General features: G+C 30.8%; 1 long non-coding RNA gene across 1 annotated transcript; it reads right to left on the reverse strand.

Moving 5' to 3' along the window:
* Positions 1-3738: 3738 nt before the first annotated feature.
* LOC108762662 (uncharacterized) lies at positions 3739-4253 on the reverse strand. The gene is made up of 2 exons (XR_001940180.1): positions 4167-4253; positions 3739-4093 (listed from the first exon to the last, which is right to left on the reverse strand). It is a non-coding gene; the product is annotated as an uncharacterized LOC108762662 (long non-coding RNA).
* Between the last annotated feature and the right edge of the window lie 1166 nt (positions 4254-5419).

Here is a 5419-nt window from a genome sequence, read left to right on the forward strand (position 1 = left end):
CCAAGAACACCACTGATATTCTCATATTGCAATCTTATGCTGCTACTGGTTGCACTGTAAATGTTACATAGCGTCACGTCATAGCAATATTTATACTGCCCTGGTGATTAACGATCTATTTGTTAAGGATTGACAATGAATAATACACGCCTTTTTTTGTCATTTGTGTAGCCTATTGTCAATTATGTTCCTTTATTACAAAAATAATTATTTTACAAAACATGGGTATGTCCCGCGGTCTTTCAGGCATACGTTGTTGATAAGAGATTGTTATCATGCATGCGGAAATAACGTCCGACAAACATATTCAAATAAATTCCGGTGTTAATCGAAAAAACATGATAATCAAAACTCTACGTACTATACGTATGTAGCAACGCAATAATAATCGTCGTGCGTGACTGTGAAGAATATGTGCCATAATCGACAAATTAGAGGCACACAAAAGCTTAAGCAGTAAGATGTAAGCAGTATAAGCGAATTAACCAATCATTTTAGAGACCGTTAAATTATAACGGAAGCATCAGTAGCCCATTCGACATGTTGATTTCCTTACTGCTTATGTTTTACTGCTTAAGGTGTTTGTGTGCCATATGGCCCTTATACTGTCGGCTCTGCTTTTCGCGATACAATAGCCGCGATGACTTTGTGTGAAACGAAGTTGCAGCGCGGACAACTTCGATGCGCGAAAACAAAACAAATGGCGCGACGGCAAGGGCGACTTCAATGCGTAGAACGAACGGCGCACGCGGGCGTAGGTAACCTGAATGCGTGAACAAAGTGACATAGACGGTTTCTGTAAATCGCATCATAGACAGAAGAAAACGATAATTTCAACCAAATTTTTAAACGTTCGTTAAAAATTTCAAATGGAAAACGCGCTATATAAAAGATGTCTGTCTATGATTTTTTGAAAAAGTATTTTTTTTTTAAATTGCATTATGGAAACTTGTGATATGATTTAATTAAGATCCGATTTTAATCTGAGAGATTATTTGCTTTGAAGCAATAGAGTAACTTTCTTCGAAAAATTTCATAATAAAATGTTTTTATGTTATTTTAGATGTTAGAAATAAAACAATACATCTACTTACATAATCCGTTTTCTCGTTTGTATTCTCTATCGCAAATATAATTTTAAGTATAACAATTTTAAAGTAACATAATGGATAATTATATCCTAATTAATATTATATAGGAGATTGCATATATAATCTTGATGCATAAATACAACATTAAATCATGATTTGTAAAAGCAGCGCGCATTTTCTCATCGCTACGGTGCAACTAGTTTAACGTTATATCACAGCTTGCGTCAGATCCGTCTACTACCAGCGATTGACAATGAGATACTATCTTTAAAATGAATGCTATTTGCATGTAAATTGAATCGACTGTTGACTCGGTCTTTAAACAACCGCGGAAAAGCTTCATTAGATGAGTATGAGAGTGCGTGTATTTCTATTGATTGTGGGACACACATTGAATCCTATTTGACATAGAAATTACACAAGAGACGAATTATGCAAGACACAGTAGACAAAATCTAGTTCTCTTGAACTAACAACATGCGTTTTTATATCAATTATTTAATCTAGAGAAACGTTCTATTTATTCATCATAAAAACGTTCTATTTATTCCTCATAAAAAATAATTAACATCCTCTTAACACAAAGTGATTCCCACGTTCTCAAACGTTTTCAAAGAAACAAAATATGCTCTCAATTTTAGCCAAAGTACAATAGAATAATCGTAGATACGCTAATATTGTGTTTTACTTTTTTTACAAATGCAGAAAATAGCTCTAAACAAAACGTCATATAGAAATAGCAAAATATGTTTTAGCATCGTTGCATTTAAATTTCTTTTAGTTTCTTTATAAAAAACGTCTGACGATTAAAAACAGTTCGTCAGAAATTAAAAAATAGATAGCAATGGTGTAATTAAGATTATAAAAAATTGCACGCAGCTAAATTACAAAAATTGTACAAACAGTTAGCAATTATGACAAAACATGCGTCAAAAAGACAACAGATTTTATTGTCAATTCCAACATTTGCGTACTATCAATTAATAATATGTGACCAAAAAAATGTGTAACACGTACATTAATGTGATTTAAATTTTTTATTTATATTACATGTAGATATGAATGAGTCGATTTGATTCAAGAGCTAATACAAGATTAGATACGTTTTCTGACTTGTTACTAATTGCTAATATTCATAATCAATTTTTGTGATGTAATTGCTATCTAATCACTACATAACAAAATGGTAACAAAAAGCGCTGGTGTATATAAAATATATAATCTAGCTACACAGTCACTAGCAATTTTAAATTGGTCAATGGATCCAAATTGTCATTTTATTTTATAAAAAAGTCTACCTAGTACAATTGACTAATATACTAAAATGTAAGTTTTACATTTTAATTATTAGACAGTCACTACACAGACTTTTTTATTATGAAAGAATCTGATCAAAAACAGTAAATAACAAACGGTAAATTGTTGGTAATGTGACATATTTGAATTCTTCACTTTTATAAAAATTGTTAACTTAATAACCTTATTTAGAGCCTTCTTCATCAATCTCTAGTTAAGCTAATCAAACGGTTAACTCGCAGTAGCGCAAATAGTTATGTTCGAAAAAAGGAAGAGAGAGGAAAAGACGTGATACATTGAACTGTTTTTAACACTCTCTACTGTGAATTAACCGTCGGTTATTATTGTAAAGATAATAAAAAAAGAAAAAAACACGTGAATGATAAACATCGGCGCATTTAATTTGCTTTAGCAAATATTGTTTTGTATTCTCATTTTCTAGATAGATATTATAATATTTAATAGTAACTTTTATTAATACATAAATTATAACTACTATAACACAAAATTAACTTTTTACTTTCTTAATTCTTGTTATTATATTTACTTCATATAACATAAAACGGGACTATTCTGTTAGCTTCAACTTTAAAGTATCTAAAATATCTAGCTACTATATACCCATTGGGTATATATACCCATATATTGCACCATTTCATTACACAGATAATTATTTATATTACAAAAAGATTATCTAAAAAGTATTTCAGAGCTAGTTAAAGCATATTGTGTAGGTTGTAGGTACTGATTAAGTAGATATTATTTTTAATAAATATATTATTTAAAAAGCTTATTAAAGCGAAAAAAAGAGAAATTTTATAGTTTGTGATAATATAAATAGTAAAAATAAATGTAGCTTTTTTTATTAAAATTTTAATTAAACAATAAGAGTATGAAAAAATATAATTTATAAAATTGTGCTTTCTTTTGTATAATTAAATAGTATTTTTAGAAAATATTATATAACCGTGCTACGTATCTCTTAATAATGTAGCAGTGGCGGTCCGTGAGATGACCAATTAAAAAGTCAAAAGTTTCAAGTCAGGTTCAAGTCCTACTAGATGTAAAAGAATTTTCCAGATACAATTTAAATTTTTGCGTATTGTGATTAAATAGTGCACAAGATTTTTAGGAATAGAAAATATCCATTCATCTCTTAAGAAGAATACAATAAGAAAAGGTAATAAGAATAATAATAAGTGCATAGAAATTCTAATTAGTAAAAACTATCTAGACTCTAGAGGTTCTAGAGACTCTAGATACTCCTGATACAGAATCCTCAATTATAAAACTGTCTTGGGATTAGATGGAGAAAAAAAATGACAATAAAGAAGATAAATGTTTTATTTTATTTTTATTTGCTATTTAGCCGCTGTCTGGTCTAGGATAGACTACTTACTAATTAATCTTTTATTCCTAGCTTTAACTAATTTTTTGTATAGATACTAGGAGAAGTGAGAAGCGTTACATTACCGATTAACAACTGACCAAAAATTAGACAACAGTTCTGTAACATACAACTTTTCTATTTCATGACTAGATAGGCATAAGGTTCAATTTATCACTGGTTATTACGCCGCTATGTAATGGCATCGACTAACTATGATGGCAACGTTCTAGGTGATGATGTTGTTGTTGTTGTTGGTTATTCTTATTGTTGTTGTTCTTCTTCGGCTATCTCTGCGAATATAGCGAAAAAGGGATTCCTTCACAAAGAGTAGAACTTCGTTACTTTTCAGAAATTTATTGATAAACGATCATGTTTAAATTAAGACTTACAGATTCCTGGGACATTGCACATACTACTATCATCAAGACCAAGAAAACCACTGATAGTTTCATATTGCAATCTTGCGCTGCTACCGCTTGCACTGTAAATGTTTATGTTATGTCACGCCGTAGCAATATTTATACCGGCGAATAACGATCTATTTGGTAAAAATTATCAATAAACAATAGTACACACCTGTTTTGCCATTTGTGTAGCCTATTGTCAATTATGTTTCTTTATAACAAAGATAATTATTTTACAAAACATAGGTATGTTTCTCATTCTTCCAAGCATGTGTTGCTGATAAGAGATTGTTATCATGTATGCAAACGAAAGTGACGTCTGACAAGCATATTCAAACGAATTCCGGTGTAATAGAAAAAACAACATGACATTCAAAACTCTAAAAAGAGACGAACAGAGACTAGTCAACAACATTCAACAGAATTGAGTGCCCTGTTTACGCCGTTTTGATTGTGGTGAAGTGGGGGTAAAAAGCCAGTTTTCCTTCACTTCATGAAATTGCACCTTAATAGAAAAAAACATGATAATCGAAACTCTATATACCATATAGGAACATGATAGTCGTACGTGACTGTGAAGGACATGTACGGCATAATCGACGAATTAGAGCTATGGCACACAAAAAAACTTAAGCAGTAAAATATAAGTAGTAACCGAATTAGCCAATTATTTTCGGGACCTATCCAATATGTTGATTTCCTTATTGCTTACGTTTTACTGCTTAAGGTTTTTTGTGTGATATGGCCCTTAAGCGTCGTCTACAATGAACAGTAGCAGTAGTGGATTAAGGAGTGGACGTAGAAATCAATCATGGTCGATTATGAGGAGAATAATCAACTACGATTGATCGATTTTTATGCCTACTCAATTCATTGCTACTTCCCATTGTAGGCTACGCATTAAAGCCTATGATACAAAAACGTAAAGCAATAAACACGTAAGCAGTAAGCAAATTGGCCAACCACAGTAGAAACCGTAATGCGTGATCTACATTAGGCAGTAACAGTAGAGACTTTTAGTCTAAGAGATTATTTGCTTTGAAGCAATAGTGTAATTTTCTTCGAACAAAATTTCATAATAAAATGTTTTTATCTTTTATTTTGGATGTTAAAAACGAAATAATACATATATATTTACATAATATGATCTCGTTTCCTCATTTGTATTCTCTCCATCGCAAATATATTTTTAAATACCCTAATATATTAGATCTACAAATAAGTTCTGATTTCTTCGA

Source organism: Trachymyrmex cornetzi, unplaced genomic scaffold (assembly GCF_001594075.2).
Source record: "Trachymyrmex cornetzi isolate Tcor2-1 unplaced genomic scaffold, Tcor1.1 scaffold11, whole genome shotgun sequence".
Taxonomy (NCBI): Eukaryota; Metazoa; Arthropoda; class Insecta; order Hymenoptera; family Formicidae; genus Trachymyrmex; species Trachymyrmex cornetzi.